The 17,877-nt window shown below is 42.8% G+C and overlaps 2 long non-coding RNA genes across 2 annotated transcripts; one reads left to right on the top strand and one right to left on the bottom strand.

Annotated features, from left to right (window-relative positions):
- Positions 1-2,183: 2,183 nt before the first annotated feature.
- Positions 2,184-2,744, bottom strand: LOC122467798. Its single transcript, XR_006293071.1, has 2 exons — positions 2,397-2,744; positions 2,184-2,316 (listed from the first exon to the last, which is right to left on the bottom strand). It is a non-coding gene; the product is annotated as an uncharacterized LOC122467798 (long non-coding RNA).
- A 47-nt stretch (positions 2,745-2,791) lies between these two features.
- LOC122467799 lies at positions 2,792-4,315 on the top strand. Its single transcript, XR_006293072.1, has 3 exons — positions 2,792-2,957; positions 3,268-3,336; positions 4,085-4,315. It is a non-coding gene; the product is annotated as an uncharacterized LOC122467799 (long non-coding RNA).
- The last annotated feature ends 13,562 nt before the right edge of the window (positions 4,316-17,877 follow it).

Below are 17,877 nucleotides of genomic sequence, written 5' to 3'. Positions count from 1 at the left end.
GATCTGAGTAGACGCTCAGTTAAGCCCAACAAACACCTTGATCTACTTGTTCTCTCTCCACAGTGACCTGCCCCCAGCCCTCACCCACCTGCCATTATCTCGGAAATTAGACTGGACCAGGCAGTGGCTATTGCTACTCATCAGTTATTTATAACTGATCATTTATGACTGAGCTGGCCGTTCAGAAAGCGCCCCCTCCTAAGTTGTCTATATTAGCATTTGCAGCCGGTTGTCTGTATTCGTGGCTAAGCATCGAGTTGGACGGGCAGATTTATGCAGGGATGAAGGACCACACAGGAATTGGAACAGAAGCATCCAGGCATCTCTGTGCCGGCCGGGCACCCGGGCATGGTGCTCCATCAACACCGGTTGGTGTTCCCTCTCTTCCCATTCAGGAATGGTTAAGATCTGGAGAGGGCGATGACGGCAACAAAATAAGACACAAACAAACAAACAAACAAACGCTACCCGGTAAGCTGCCTTGGCACATTCACACACTTCCTGGAGAACTCAGTCTACGGAATCGGATAAGTCCACCACCTTGACTTTGAATCAGAGCCTGCACTGGTTCCTGGAGGAACCCCAGTCCTTACAGGGGGTTCGTTTTTTGTTTGTTTGTTTGTTTGTTTGTTTGTTTTTGAATTTATTCCCTCTAGGTAAAATTACAACTAATTTTTCTCGGAAGCGCTCAAGATCTTTTGTTTTGTTTAGCGCCATATCCTGAACACCGTAAGTTATAAACAATCAGAGAATTTCCAGATGGTGGCAGACTAAAAGTTGCAGACATGGTGGGGTCTTTTGTGCCCGTCCAGGACCCAGGCTCACTCATCCAACTCCTGGATTCGAACTTCCTCAGAAATGTATGTAAGAAATTTCTACTACCAAAGTGAAGAACTCTGGTAGCAGCTCCTGACAAGGGGGTGATCTGGGCAAGTGAGGGGCCCCTGGAGGGAGGTAGTTTTCCGTTCCAACGAGAGTGAACATCCACGACGAGGGGCTGCCGCAGGCTGCTTCTGGAGGTGACCCACGGCGATGGGGCGTCACACTCTTCTCGTGGCGAATCTGCATGCGGGGTTCAGGTAAGAGCCCAGACATCATTGCTCAGACCACATTCTCTGGGGCTTTCTAGCACATCACCTGGTTGTGCCCCCTGGCATTCCCCTGCACCTGTCATGTTCTGGTCTAGGTATGTGATTACTCGTTTATCTTTTGTCTCCCCTCCAAAGAAGGACAGAGCGATCAAAAGAGGGAACTTGGCTGTTCTGTTTGCTGCCTTATCTGCAGACCCCATCACTTCTTCAGGTGTCATGGCCACTCAATAAAGACCCATTGAAGAAGCGACCCATTGAAAAAGCGAAGTGTAGGGGAGTAAGGGAACCAGACCAGGAGGACGGTAGGCAGTGAATTTCCCAGGCCCTCTACTGGGTACGTGTGTAGGGAGAGGCTGGGGAATTTGGGGCCCACGTGAGTCTAGACAGGAGCCCAGAGGAAAGGGGGAAGGTAAAGAGGAAGCACTCTAGACCCTTACCAACCATTCAACGGCATGTATGCAACACTGATTTTGGAGACTCTCCGATAGCCCTTGCCCTGGGAATGCAAAACTAAATATCGCGTGGCACCTGCCAGGTCTGAGGTGGGGAGACCAGCTGATGGACAAAAGCACCATTTGGAAGATGCTAGTAACGGTGGGCATCACCGTCACCATCACCATACCGCGGGTTTATTGAGCACTAATTACAGCACAAGATACCAATCCAGGTCATGTTGTGCATGAAGCAACTCATTGAATCCTCACAAAACCACATGAAGTTATCATCTCTATCTTGCAGATCCAGAAACGGAGGTTACATCAATTGTCCCAGGTCACAAAACCAATACATGGGGTGGTAGGTAGGTAGGTAGGTAGAAAATTAAGGGGTTGTAGGGGCGCCTGCGTGGCTCAGTCAGTTGAGTGGCCCGACCCTTGATTTCAGCTCAGGTCATGGTCCCAGAGTTGTGGGATTGAGCCCCGTGTCCAACTCCGTGTTAAGGGCCTGCTTGGGATTCTCTCTCTCTCTCTTTCTCTCTCTATCTCTCTCTCTCCTCCCTCTCTCTCTCTCTCCAAAAAAAAGAAAGGAAAAGAAAAGTCAAGTAGTTGTAAAGAAAAAAATGAGAGAGACAGAGTGAGCACCCTAACAAAACAGCAGCGTAAAGAATGACGTTTATTTTTCTCATGGGCGGTAGTCTTGGAAGATGGGCAAGCTTCTGGCCACTCCGGTCCCCCGGGTCCTTCCATCTTGTCTCTGCCATCCCCTGTTGTCATCTGTCTGGTTGAAGCTGAGGGAGGAAAAGGGGCAGGTGAGAGGTTCCCACTCCCACCCCCCCTACCATTGGCCAGGATCTGGTCAACTCCATACCTCTCGTCACAGAGGGGCTGAGGAGTACAGGTCTCTTAAAAATTGCACATGCCCAGCTACAACTATATTCTTACGGCAAATGACACTGGTTAGACTGGAGTGGGCGGATAGTAACCTTTACCACAGTGGGAAAGCCATCACGCACACCTGACTCCCAAGCAGCAGGACAAGTGTGGACAAGTCAGTCCATCACGTTATCTATACGTGAGGGAAGGTGTAAAGGCCAGATCAGAGAAAGTAGGGGAAAAGATTAATATTCCATGTGACCCAGGCGGAGACCTAATACACAGCGTAGTGATCACAGTCAATAATACTGTATGATATAATTCCAAATTGCTAGGACACTACATCTGAACTATTCTCACCACAAAAATAAGAAATGATCATTGTGATGTCATCGAGGCGTTATTGCTAAGATGACGATCATACCACAATATATAAATGTATCCAATCTACACATCGCACACCTTAAACTTACCCAATAAATGGGTCAAGCAGAATGAGAGCGGAATCTTCTTTGCCAAGACGACACGGCATATACCGGATATATGCGCCCAAGCAGTAACAACATGAGCAAATGCAGAAAATGTCATGTATTTCACTTGAGTATTAAAAAGTAGTCTAGTGGGGGTGGCGACGGGGACAGGGGGGTGAAAAGGGTCAGAGATCATGCGGACTGAGACCGTGCAGAGGCAAGATGGTGAATGACCTTGTATTCCATACTGTGGAGTTAATGACAGTGGATAATCATGACACTTTTTAAGCACAGGCCAGGGTTGGGGATGTGACTACATCTCTTGTTAGACTGTCTGAGCTTTGGATTATCTCCTGGAGGAAGAAGCTGTAAATCTACTCTGACTAACCCCTATAGAGCGAATCTGATCCCCACAGGAAGTCGGTTCATCTCACAAACCATCAGAACCCTGAGATCCACACTGAGGTCAGTATTGCAAGGTGTTTCACTTCTCCAAAAAAAAAAAATTTCTTTAACAATTGTATTCAGACATTATCTTAAGATTTTGTGCATAGTTAGCGGTGCTTGGGTGGCTCAGTTGGTTAAGCATCCACTTCAGCTCAGGTCGTGATTTCATGGTTTGTGGGTTCGAGCCCCGCGTCGGGCTCTGTGCTGACAGCTCAGAGCCTGGAGTCTGCTTCGGATTCTGTGTCTCTGTCTCTCTCCTCCCCTCTCCCACTCACGCTCTGTCTCTCTCTCTCTCTCTCTCTCTTTCTCTTCTCTCTCTCAAAAATAAACATTAAAAAAAAGATTTTGTTCATAGTTACGATTGTTTCTAAGAAATGCTTTTTTTTTAATTTTAAATGATTTTTATGTATTGATTATTTATCGTTATTTATCATTTATCCAGAATTCCCTCTTGAGGGTCCAGTTCGTGCCTATTCTTGGATAAGCCTCTTAAAATAGGGGGTCTTCACAGTCTTAGGGTCCCGGAGGGCTTTGAAACTCGGATGACAAAGAAACAAAAAAGAAAAAGAAAAAAAAATCGGATGACAAATTAGAATGTACACATACGATTTTGTTGGACTCCTGGGAAACAGGGGCCTGTGGTCATTAATAAAGAACCTCACTCTTGAAGACCAAAAAGGGTCTTACCACAAAGGGAGGACCAGCCTATACGTGGGGTGTGTCAGAGCCCCACAGAGTGGTCTTGATTGAGTTCTTTCTTTCCCAGACTCCCGAGATCCCAGAGCTGACAGAAAAGTGTGAGGAGGTCCAGGGACTGGTTTTCCTGAGACAAAAGGACGAACTGTATCGAGAGGTCCCTGCACGTCACAGAAAACAAGCCCAAGCCACATCTCTTGGGAGAGATGTTTGGCCTGAAGAGAGAAACTTGCAATCCCCAGTGGTAATTCAGACCAAACTGGTGGCTGTGTCTTTCCCAGTTTTTAAAAAATGCTATGTAGGGGCGCCTGGGTGGCGCAGTCGGTTAAGCGTCCGACTTCAGCCAGGTCACGATCTCGCGGCCCGTGAGTTCGAGCCCTGCGTCGGGCTCTGAGCTGATGGCTCGGAGCCTGGAGCCTGTTTCCGATTCTGTGTCTCCCTCTCTCTCTGCCCCTCCCCCATTCATGCTCTGTCTCTCTCTGTCCCAAAAATAAATAAAAAACATTGAAAAAAAAATTTTTAGGGGCGCCTGGGTGGCGCAGTCGGTTAAGCGTCCGACTTCAGCCAGGTCACGATCTCGCAGGTCTGTGAGTTCGAGCCCCGCGTCAGGCTCTGGGCTGATGGCTCAGAGCCTGGAGCCTGTTTCCGATTCTGTGTCTCCCTCTCTCTGCCCCTTGCCCGTTCATGCTCTGTCTCTCTCTGTCCCAAAAATAAATAAACGTTGAAAAAAAAATTTAAAAAAAAAAAAAAAAAAGAAAAAAAAATTTTTAAAAAAATGCTATGTAAAAAAAAAAGTGTATTTGTACTAGTTTTGTTTTACTGATGAACATGGCATTTAGTTTCCAAGTCCAAGTTCTAATGGCCCTCCACAGGTTTTGTTATGCAAATTAGCATACCAATTTGCAGATAGGTAATAACTACATGCCTGTCTGAAGATCACCACCGTTCAAACAAGTCCATTGCCACTCTTCTGTCTCCTTAGATATACATTTTTGGGAGATCACGGCTCAAGTTAGAAGTGAAAAATGCTTCCTAGCTTCCTGTGACAGTTCCTCTGTCTAGAAAGCAATCAAAGGCTGCATTTTTAGTAACTAGATGCTGTTTTGATGGCTTAATCCCTCTGATTTTACAGTCCAGTCTTTTCTGGGTAGAGTCCCGAACCTGACTCTGAAAGTTCCTTAACTTTACATACACAGAAAAGATTTCAAAACTGATCTGTTCCCGATACCTCCAAGGTTCATTTGATGTGGGCGAACCAGACACAAAAACCAGCGTTGCTCCGAATTCCCCGATTATCTCCATGAAAGCAGCAGTGAGAAATTCGTGCCAAACCTGACCCAGCCATACTGAATTTCATGGTGGGAGCTTCAGTTAAGAAGAGTCAAAGATTCCCTGGCTTCTCACCAATGTGTCTACTAATAAATACACTGACTGTTGTAACATACAAGTGAAACAGATGCTATATTTTGCACTGATAGGTTTTCTTGGGAAAAGAATTCAGTGAATGTTTTCTTCAGTTCTTTTTTTTTTTAATGTTTATTTATTTTTGAGAGAGGGAGAGTGAGAGAGAGAGAGACAAAGCGCAAGTGGGGGAGGGGCAGAGAGGGAGGGAGGCACAGAATCGGAAGCAGGCTCCAGGTTCTGAGCTGTCAGCACAGAGCCGATGCGGGGCTCGAACTCATGAACTGCAAGATCGTGACCTGAGCAGAAGTGGGACGCTTAAGGAAGGGAGCCGCCCGGGGGGCCCTTTTGTTCAGTTCTGAAGTATCTCCTTTTTTTTTTGCAATACAGATACAGAACTGCTCCCGAAAGTGAACACTATTTTAAGTGAATTAGACATAGAGTTTACTTCCAGAGTGAACAAGGCAGCCTGCGGTACTTTGCAAACTTTTCGCTCATGTAGAGATCTCGCAAGTACCTCCAGGGGAGCTAGGAGATTTTTGCTGTGCTAGCAAACAAGGTACCTTTCCAGCCTCTGCAGCAGGATACAATGTCTCTCAACTTGGAGTGGTTCTATCACTCAGCACATGCTTATTAAGTACCCATGCACCCAGCGCTGGTGGGGAGCAGACCCCAGGCAGAGAAGGAGCCTCAGGGAACTCAAAGCCTGTCTGGAAAGACAGATCACAAATGAGTTGTAACAGTTAAGGCAATGCAATACGTATCATGCTTGGAAAGGCACTTCTCATAATAGGGCATCCCCGCATCCTGCAGAACTGCTAAGCCCTTTCTCCAACACAGAGAAAGACTCTGAGACGGCTCCTTTAATTGGATTTTGTATGTCTAGACCCACTTCCCGAGCAATCTGGATATAGAAGATACTATGGCATTAGATTACGAGCTTCAGACCCTGGCTCTGCCACTTTCCAGTGGTGTGACCTTGGCCAAGTTATTTCTCTGCGACTTAGTTTCCACGTCTGTAAAATGGGCCCAATAAAAGTACCTGTTTCAAAAGATTGGTTGTCAAGCTTAATAAATGTAAGGGGTTTACAGACTGCTTAGCGCACAAGAAGTGCTATAAGTTTTAGATGTGTTTCTACTAAAAACATATATATTATATATTTATATATTTATATAAATATATTATTAATATTTTGCATATTACATATACATATATTATAAATTTTAAATTATATTTAAATATATATTTAAATTATATATATTATATATTTATATATATTAATATTATATATATATATATATATATTTGTTCAGTGAATGAGTGAATTGAGAATCCTTTCTTGTGATCCAAGTAGGATTCACTGTAATGAATCACATTTTATAAAGCGAGAAAATGAGTTAAGAGTATTTTAGGGTGTTTATTATTTCTTAAGATAACAGATTATGAAGTTTATCTCTCTTATTTAATGGAGGCAGAAGAAAGACAATCATGAAATATATTATTTCGCTTCTAAGAAGAACAACCCCATGGGGACAGAATTGTCCCGATTTTATGGGTTTTACGGATGAGGAAACAGCGTCTCCAAAGGGCTGAGGAACTCTGCACTCGGTTAACAGAGCTAGTAAGCAGTGCAGTTGGGATTCAAACCCAAGTCTGTCTGGTCCATCCAGAAAAAAACCTTGCTGCTCCTGGATGAAAACACCTCGCAGAAGGTCTGAAAGATAAGTTAGACTCCCCATCAGGATTCGAAAGCTCTACAGTGACAGTCAAGATCATGGCTCTGTGGTTCCATGCAGAATCAGCATTGGTTTCCTACCTTAAATTCCCTTCTCTACTTGTAAGTAAGCCGGTTTGCTGATCAAGCAATAGTTTCTGTAGATGACTCAACCAAGAAAATCTGGCATTTTCACGTGTTTGATTCATTTCTGGAAATACACAGTCATGAATAAGTCACAATCTCATTAACTCTCCTCCTTGCGTCCCAAGCTTGGCTTTTCAAAATCAGAGAGCATTAGAGCTTAAAATAATGCCTCGTGATTGACTCAGAATAGATCGTTTTATGCCTGCACTGTTAACTTCAGGAAATAATGATTAAAGTAATCCACAATGGAGCAACACAATAACCAGAACTACTTTTTCTTCTTCCTCCTTTTTTTTAATGAGAAACTCCTGATACATAAAAGGATAAAATGATAGCCATTGTTTTCTTTAAAAAAAAAAAATCATGTTATTATATAATTTAGAAGCCAAAGAGAAGATTTTTGAAATCCAAAGGTGATTGTTCATTGTTCTGTAGTTTGGTGTTTGTTTTGGGTTGGAAGATATGCCTCCTTTTACTTGGGAGCCGCCTGTTAAGATCATTGTGTCACCGGCTTCGGTGACGAGCTAAAAAATACGCTCTGATCATCCCCCTATTTCTAGGCTGCCCAGAGCAAGAAATAAACTTTAGGAAATTGGGAAAGTTAAGAATTAGCCCTGGGTGCCTTCGCTTTCATGTCTGCACATCTAGAAAACAGTGGAATACATTCAGAATCCCAGAAGCATTTAGTAATTGGGTACGTGAACGAATGCAGACTCGGGGTCAATTAATAAACCCAGAATTTGCACAATATCACTTTTAGTAGGTGTCGTAGCTTGCTCTGACTTTAGGACGTGTTTTAAAATACATTTTGCCATATAGCAGGTATAAAGGAAACATGCCCATAAGCTTTCTGTAATGCTATCTTTGTCTAAAGCTTCCGCCGTTAACAGAGCATCTGAGGTAAATTACAGGTTTTTTTTCAAGCACAAAAATAAATTTGTGCAACATAGTTTTAGAACTGGTAACACCCTGGCATTTTCACAATTTGGATGTCTCTGGGTCTTTCTCGATGGAGGCGAATGAGTGGAGAAATCCGCATCCACAGGGCCAGCGTTTTGAAAGAGAGCATTTCTAACGGCATGTGAGATTTTGCACCTGTAATTATTTTGGGGTACAAAATTGGCTACACCAATAATTGCTCCTATAAACAGCTAATTGTAGCTGCTGTTAGCCACTTGTGGGTGTAATTAGCTGCTTGCCCTTAATCTTCATGGAATGCCCAATTCTCCCTATAATTAGTCAATTGTAGATGCTATTACTTTCGCAAGAGAGGAAAGACTGGATAATCTCCCTTAAAAATTGTTAGATCCAATCTTTACATTTAAATCTCGGTTTAGAGAAAGTGTGAAGAGCCATGATTGCGTTCATAAAATGGATTAGAGATAGTTTTACTCTCCGGGCCTGTATCTTAGAGACTGCATCCCCGACTGATGCTACAGGGCCATCTTTGCAAGAAAACCTATTATTTTCACCTGTTGGTAGCTGGCCTTATTTTTTTTATTTTTAATAATTGTATTCCCACTGGAAATATGTGGAAAATACTTAAGGTATCTCCGTGCACTTACACAACAAAATCCTGCTCTAAAGGGCCTCAACTTTTAGGAAGTTCGTTCATACAAGGGGCTCCTGAAGCTTAATACATTTAGAGGGAGAACATCCGAAAGTCTGAATTGAAACCTTAGCTCTCGCACATGCTAACTGGAGGGCTGTGGGGATGCTGCTGAACTTCATTAGCCTCAACGTTCTCCTCCGTAAAGTGGGGTCGACAACTCCCCTACCTATCCAGGTGGTCATGAGATTTGCACAAACGAATGCAGAAACATCCTAAGCATTTGAGAAGTATTTCTTTCTTAATGTGAATTTATTTATTTTGAGATAGAGAGAGAGAGCATGAACGGGGCAAGGGTAGAGGGAGAGGGAGAATCCCAAGCAGGCTCCACGCTCCGTTGCAGAGCCCTACTTGGGGCTCCATCTCACAACCGTGAGATCACGACCTGAGCGGAAGTCAAGAGTCAGACACTTAACAGACTGGGCCACCCAGGCACCCGGAGAAATATTTCTTTCTGCAGGGGGTACGATTCAGTTCTTCATGCTTATTGCATATTGGCTCCAAAAATGGGAGGTACAATAAAAAACAAAAAATTCTCCCTAGCTGTTACCTGTTTCCTCTCCCATGAATTTTCAGAAGTGTAGTATTTAAAAAAAAAAAAGCCTGAGTATTTTCAAATAGCCAATTTTATAGAGTGTAAGTAATTTTAAGCTATTACCCTAAGGTGGTGGGTATATATGTCTATCTATCTATCTATCTATCTATAGATAGATAGACATCTATCTATCTATCTATAGATAGATAGACATATATACCCACCACCCTAAGGTGGTGGGTATATATGTCTATCTATCTATCTATCTATCTATAGATAGATCCAGGACGTCAGCCACGGAGCTGACAGAACCCCAGTCTTCGTCCAAGTGTTGCCTGTTTCAGTTTTTCCCCTTTTTTTAATTCTGGAAAGAAAACTCTAAAGTGTTCCTTCACTTTGGGGCTAATTTGAATCTTAGCTTTAAACTCTAACATTTCTGGTTTGGGCATACATCATCCTCTGCCCAAGAGAGATAATCAGGATATACATATATATATCATATACATATATACAAACACACACACATATATATGTATATGTGTATGTATATGTATATGTATATGTATATGTATATGTATATGTATGTACATATACATACACATATATGTATATGTGTACGTATATGTATGTATATATGTATATATATGTATATGTGTATGTATATATGTATATATATATGTATATGTGTATGTATATGTATATGTACATGTGTATATGTATATGTGTGTGTGTGTGTGTGTGTGTATCAGGATATATATCCTGATTATCATATGAGTCTTTGCATGTCTGCACATGGGAGTGTGTGTGCGTGTGCATGTGTGTGTGCGTGTGTGTGTATCTGTGTGGATGTGCGAGTGAATGATGTTGTCATAAAATAGACTGGAAGCCTTGGGAACTTGAAGCAATATCTTTCTCCACTAAACTGCTTTATTACTGCCATTCTGTCCCTCCTGGGCACGCAGTCAGCTGAGACCAGGCCAAATTGGCAGTCAGTCTCAGAGAGCCTGGCAGGCCCGTGATCTCTGGGAGTTCCCAGCCGGTGCCTCTCTCTCAAGCAGCCCTTCTTTCCAAGGGGCAGGAGCATCCCGCGCTCCTGGGCTGCGGTCTTTGCCCGGGCTGTGTCAGAAGCCAAGTCCAGTAAAAATATCCATTCTAACGCCATACCGCGAAGGCCTTCTCTACCTCCCGCGGTATTTTTGTTTGCAGTGACAGTGCTTTCTGCCTTCCCTCCCGATTCTCTGACTCACTGGCACAGCAGGAATCCTTAAGATGCCAGAATCCTTAGGAGTGGCTGGAAGGAAGGGTCCCTTTGGTGACCAAGGGGTTAAACTGATAACATAGTTTTTCTCGGAAAAAAAAAAGTAATTTGGGGAGATGTGTTGACTGTTGATAAGCAGGCCTGAAATAATAATCGTAGAGGCTGCTTATCACGAGCAAGCAATAGTCCTATGACAATGTTCCAGCTGATGAAAAAAATGGGAACAAAAATTAATAGTGACAGTACTGGTAGAAACAAGCCATAAATTCGATACTAAGTCATAAAATACAGACTAACCCAATAAACACATGCTACTGTTATTATATTAATATTGTTAAAAATACCATAACATTTTAAAAATGGAATGGAGGTAGAGAAGCACTTTTTTTAGTGGTAATTTTCACTCAGTGTCACTTAGAGGCAGAGGGGCTCCCTCTCTTTTTTTTTTGTTAAGCCAAAACCACCGAAACTCTAACTTTGTGCAGGAAAGAACCTGACTTGGAAACAGAACAAGAACAAGGTGATCATACGTGTACGTCCTACAAAGAGAGAGGGGAGAGGGAAAGGGAGAGAGAATCCCAAGCAGGCTCCGCACTGTCGGTGAAGAGCCCCACGCGGGGGCTCGAACCCATGAACTGTGAGATCATGACCTGATCCGAAACCAAGAAGCAGGCACTTAACTGAGCCACCCGGGCGCCCCCGTGGAAGGCTTTTTTTTTTTTTTCAATAAACCAAGCATTTTACATCTGTCATGTCAGTTAATCATCCAAAGAACATTTCTAGTAGGACTTCCTCTTCCCATCTTGGAGCGAGGAAAACCAAGAACAGTTGAGCAAGTTGTCTACAGTGACATGGCTAGCTGATGTCCAAATACAAGACTGCCTGACTCCACATTGGGGTTTATAAATCAGGTGCAGCAGGGGCCGGAGCCTAAATATAGAGGGACACAAAAAAGAGGTGGTCAGCTATGCCTGAGAACACATCCAGTGAAGGCTGCTGTGGCTCAGAGCCAGCTGATCGTGGCCATTTCCAGACTGGTTGGTTTTTTTCCAAAGCAGCCCAAAACCCAGATTGTCATCTAGCCAGAGAATTTCAAATTCCTGAAATTTAGGAATCTGTGCTCTGGAGCCTGTATTCTCTTCTCTACACTTTCCCTGCAAAGAAAATCCATCTAAACCAAAAAATAAAATAAAATAAAATAAAATAAAATAAAATAAAATAAAATAAATAAAAAAATAAAATGAGTACCTCTGATTAATGCTTGTTTCACTTTGGAGATTTATCCTTCAAGAAATACTTCCATTCCAGACAATGTGGCATGATAGTATAATCTTTTTTCCTTAAAGTGTTTTTTTTTTATTATCCTTAAAAGTCCCGAACCATATCACAAATATTAATTGGAGATCAGTGAGGGGTACATTGTCATGTAAAAAAGCAGAACACTAGTCACCGAGAATTTTTTTAATCTGTTTCTTATCATTGGAGCCTTATCACCTTCTTAGAAGCTTGTGCCGATCGCCTGACTTTTAAAGCCCAAAAGACCAATAATGAAATGCCACCCTTCTTCCCGAGAATATAAGCCTGTAGCATTCCTGTTTTAAACTGGAGAAACAGACGAGAGGAGATCATTTGACTAATCAAGTCTGTACAACTTGACAGACACATACATAAAACTACCCCATGCTCTCCCTCTGGTTTCTGGGAATGAATTTGATGGGGACCTTTGAATGCACCTGCCCGGGCTGGTTACAATACAACACCTTTGTGCTCCAGAGTCCCTTACTTGCCTCTCTTGAATACGACCAACATGACACCAAATGAGATGTTTACGTAAGTTTCAGGAAATCACATATGATTTACCAAGAACGATTTTCGAGTATTTTTAATCTCCTCATGGCCGGCCTTGTAAATAACAGAAATCAGGTCTCTACCAGCAACGCATTTGATTTCCATTTCTGGTTGTTCCCCCCACCCCTCCTTTATTCCAGCCCTCTGTGTGATAAGCTTTCATTCTCGACAGGACATCAGAACTTGACTTAATAGGGCAACAGGGGTAAAATCGCCAGCTCTTTACATGTAGGGAATCCTGAGGTACATACAAGCCTCGTTCTAAGATGTGATAACGTAATCTAAAGCCAGGCCTAGCCTGTCAGTTCGGGTCTAAAGGGATTTGATTCAGTGTCAGCACCTTTGCCTCCCGAGGTCACTTTCTGTTCTCGCTTTTCTTATAACAAAAGGCAGGGGCGGGGGAAGGGGACTACGGTGTGTGTGTGTGTGTGTGCGTGTGTGTGTGTGTGCGTGGGCCTGTGTGTGCGTGCACATACACACGTGTTTTTTCAAGCCCTGTGAATTCCTCAGCTGCTGTTTGTTGAGCACAGGGCCTTTATTTCGGCCTCCTGAAACATTTTCATTAGACAGAGGCCTCTGAAGTAGGCTCGAAACGTGGATTGTGCAACTAAAAATCTTAGGCCTCTCCAGAAGCAGCCTGATTGAAATCAGCACTGTGTCAGGGCCTGTCATATCTCAGAAAAGACATAAAACACACGGAAACATCAATAAGCAACAAGCTTCTGACAGCTCTGAGACATTCCAGCTGACAAGAAGAGAAAAGGGGTGAGGTTAGGGCTCAGGGGGGGTATTTAAAATGCCTAACAGCCAGCCGAAGTGTTGGCAGACTTCAGGGAGGCCGGGAGAAGACAAGATAAAGTCTATCAGGTTATCACCTGGTTCGAGGTGGATTCCTCCTCGCAAGGCCACCGGGATGAGACAAGGACACAACAGCTTGCTCTCGACCCCACCCCCCCCTTTATTTTTAAATGTTTCCAAGAATCACGCTGCATTTACAGTGTTGCCCAGACAACGTTTGTGCAAGGAAAGATTAAAAAAAAAAAGTTAAAAAGGAAAAAAAAAAAGGGAGAAATCTGTGAGTTAAAGAATTTTGCTTCTAGCCACAATGTACAGAAATCAAAAAGGATTAACAAGGTTTTTTTTTTTTTCATTTAATTTCCTGTACACCAGAAGCTTTTGTTAAGAGATCAGAGATATTGCTATTTATTGAATTTTTAATATGATCTTTATTAAAAGGCAGCACACATGTTTGGTTTTCCCTCTCTGTCTCTCACCCTCCCTCTCTGTTTCTCTCTCTCTCTCTCTTTTTAACATGCATGTTTATAACAAGCAAAGGCCAGGAATGAACCTTGGTTGTTTGATCCCAGTGCTTTTTATAGTATGCGGGAGCATTCCGATATAGGACATGCTTAAAATTTTAAAAAGAAAACAGATATCTGGCCCTCCACTCTTTTCAACGGTTCTTGGTCTCACAATGCAAGAATTGGTCATTGTGTATTAATCCTTCAAGTATTTGGGCCAGCCGGGAGACTTGTGATGAATGTCTTCTAGTCCAGTATGCTCAATCACAAGCAGGTAAGTGAAAGCAAGAGGCAGTAATTTGCACGCTGGTTTATCCCCCTTCGTGGGCTGTGTAGGACACATGTTTTGCTATGTGCAGACTCCTGGTTGTGTTTCCAAGAGAGCTGCCTCTATTAAAAAGGATTAAATGCGTCTGTGGGGGATAAGAATGGGTAAACTTGGATTCCAGAGTCGCAGGTTACAGATTCAAAAGGAGGGTTGTGCCATCTTTTGAAGGCCAAGTTCATCTTTTATATTCTAGAGCGTGTTTCTGTAGACCTCGACGGCATGTGCACGTTCAGCTTTTTCCACACTCACATCTTATTCGTTTTATGTCCGTTACGTCATGCTCGTTCGGGCCTTCACATAAAACCAACCAATCTCAAAAAGCGTAAAAGATAGGGGCGCAGTAAGTGATCGGATGGCGGAAGACCAAACAGTCCAACGTTGCCGTTCCAATCACATGGGGGCAATTTTCCTATTATTACTCAGCTTCAGTGTTTCGTCTATGAAATGAGAATAATGAGGCCGGGGGTTGTTGTGGGGGCAAAATGAGATATCGTATGGAAAACTGCCCTGTACAGTCTACGATGCTGTTCATTGTTGTGATCATTTTAGTGAAAGCCAAAGGAAGAGAAAAGAGCCCAGTAATGAAGAAGAGGAAAGGAATGCTCAACACTTAGGCTACAGTTAGCAACTGCCCTTGGACAAAAATGGAAAGCTGAGCCTAGCATCTGGATGGCTATGCTGGGGGAGTCCTCAGATGCCCTTCCAGCCATCCCAGCCATTGAAGCTCTGTCAACAGTTGAAGAACCACCCACGGTTACCATGAATGACCAATTCATTACCATTATGACCAATTATAATAATACAGAAGAATGATATCTGATTTCCAGTGCCTGGTGGCTCCCTTTACATGTATTATGTTCTCTGGCTCTTACAATACTCTTATGAGAAAGTCAGTATTTTTTAGCCCCATTTTACAGATAAAAAATTCAGATACGGAAACTTTGAGCTGCTCCCCAGGATCCTATAGCAAAGGGTTTTGTTTTGTTGGAAGTACATCTTTGCACTTTCTCCCTCTCTTTTCAACACTGTGAATCGTGCAGGTAATCGAAACCCGGGCGAAAGCTGTGTCTAGCCCCGATACCAGAGGGAAAAAAAAAAAGGAAACGGGGCGGAGCAAGCTCTGAGCCAAGAATTCTCGTGTCTGATAGTGGGTGGAGCCTTCAGCACCCACCAAGGCCCGGCCCCTGCAGGGCTGAGAGTCCCTGCTTTCTTGGTTCCTCCAACCTGGGAGGCTTCTCATTGTTTGGTGACCAAAATCACAGCTGAACTTGAGCCTGCATCATGAGAAAGTGGGGAGACGCAGGCAGTTGTGTCCTCACGTCCACCTTGCTCACTCTCTTTTTTGGTTACGTGGGAAACCCAAACACTTTGCACCTGTAGAAGTTGACATGGTGGCCAGTTGGAAAGCTAGACCGACCCTTTGTCGACCGGTTCAGTGCAAATCTCTCCAGGTTAATAGCTCCTTCCTCTTTGGGCTTAAGGAGTGCCTAGAAAGCATTTTTTGCCACACAAATCTATGCTAGAAATCCTGCTCTTTGTCATTTAATGGGTTACCAGCACAAAACCCAACTGCAAGCTCCATTTATAAGAGAATGAACATAGCATGACTGGAAGCTCATGGAGTCGAGCCCTGTGGTCATTCATGTATGAACCTCCAGCATCAGGGACAACATCCATTACAAAAGGAAGGCTGAATCATTAAAGGAGACCCTCTTGCTCTATTAATACACTAAAGCATCTCCAAATAAGAGAAAAACTTTAAAGTAATATGTGTGACTCATTATAAATGAGATGATATCTACTTTAAGGTTTTTAAAAATGCCTATTATTCATTCTCGCATTAAAAACAAAAAAAGAATCGGGGCGCCTGGGTGGCTCCGTCGGTTAAGCATCCGACTTGGGCTCAGGTCATGATCCCACAGTCTGTGAGTTTGAGCCCCGCGTCGGGCTCTGTGCTGACAGCTCAGAGCCTGGAGCCTGCTTCGGGTTCTGTGTCCCCCTCTCCCTCTGCCCCTCCCCTGCTCGCACTCTCTGTCTCTCAAAAATCAATAAACATTAAAAAAAATTTTTTTAGACCAAAAAAAATCAATTTGGTGAGCACCTACTCTGTGTTGGGGACCGTGCTGGATGCTGGAATTTACTGGTCAGCTCTATGGTCCCCGCATTTACTGGCACAAAATTTCTATTAAGGTAAATTCTGTGGCGAGTAAGAAACTGGTTTGAAGCATGTGATTTTCTCATAAAAATGATGACTTTCTTGATCATCTCCAACGTTCACATTTTAGGCTGATGGGCAGGTAATCACTTAGGCTCCCTAAAGAGGAGTCTTCCAATGTTGGAGGAAATGAGGAATTTGCGTAGAAATAGAAGTTGCAGGGAGCATGATTTTTATTTGTGCTGAAAATATCATTCTGGAGAAAATTACAGTCACCAATACTTTTCAAAAGAAAGGGAACGAGTGAGGTAGGTAATATGGAAAGAAGCTGCATTTCTGTCCTATCAGAGCAATAGTTTCAGATGCTAAACATATTAAGTACTTCCCATGACTTTTCATTATACTCTAAAGCTTAATGATCGTTTTTCACGCCTTCGATGTTGCTTATAACATTGAACACCCTTTTCTTTGGATTTTGATAGATGTACACGGGCATATCATCCTGCTGGAATAGTAAATGTCTATTTCCATGAATGACAAAGCGTATTGCATTTAATGGCTGAGCAAGACAACAAAATCTAGGAAACCTGCACATAAACAAATATTACAGATCAAATCATTTAGTCGCAATGGAAACTCCAGAGGCAGTGCTGTGCCATGAACGTGATGCATTCTTTCTTCTTTATGTAACTGTTCGTTTTGCTCTCCATGTGACATTTTGCCCATAAGAAGTATTTATAATTTTCATATTTGAAAGACTGGTGGCTTTTGTGCCTTCCTTGAAAGGAAGCTGAAATCAGAAATTCACCTTTTGAATGGATCCAGATAGTTAACTGGTCTCCATGATTGGCTTACTCTCTCTTCTACTTGTGTGGAAGCTTCCAGGCATTCCTATACGGGAATATGGTCCTGTATCCTGCTTCTATCATGTGTGGTAGAATTTCTACAACTACTTTCAGCAATTCAACACGTTTCATCAAATATTGGGCAGTAAACTGAGCTGAACTCAAAAAAGAATGGGAGAATTATAACGTGGAGGTCAAGGCTTGGACTTTCAGAACAGATCCGCTTTGAAATCCAGGAAAGATCCAGTCCCGGCTGTGAGACTTGGAGTAGGACCTGACTTTAGTCTCTGCAAGCCTCAGTTTTCCCATCTGCAGCCAGGGAATAATACTATTACTGTGAAGATTAAAATAACTCAGTTAAAGTACTTAACCTAAACCGAGTGCCCAATTAACCGTAATCATTATTAAATAACATTTTCAATATCATTTTAGATCATTGAGTTTGAGTAGATGTACTTGAGTTGGGGTGGCCTTTAAAAACATTCTCAAATCCTAGGTCTGGAAATTACGTCACCCTTTTTTCCAACCAGACTACACTTAGTATCCATTCTAGGAGTCTAAATAATCAGTTATCTGAATCATGACACAGTATGGCAATTAGTATAGCCCAAGAATCTTTTATTCTAGGAATTAAATAGAATGCTTATTTTATGAAGTCTCTGCTTTTTTTTTTAACATCCATATATTTTCGTTATTAATTTCATTAAGCCCTAAGATGTTT

The sequence above is a fragment of the Prionailurus bengalensis genome, chromosome B3, assembly GCF_016509475.1.
Source record: "Prionailurus bengalensis isolate Pbe53 chromosome B3, Fcat_Pben_1.1_paternal_pri, whole genome shotgun sequence".
Classification (NCBI taxonomy): Eukaryota; Metazoa; Chordata; class Mammalia; order Carnivora; family Felidae; genus Prionailurus; species Prionailurus bengalensis.
Note: the sequence above shows the minus strand (reverse complement) of the source record. Positions and strands in the feature narration are given on the sequence as shown.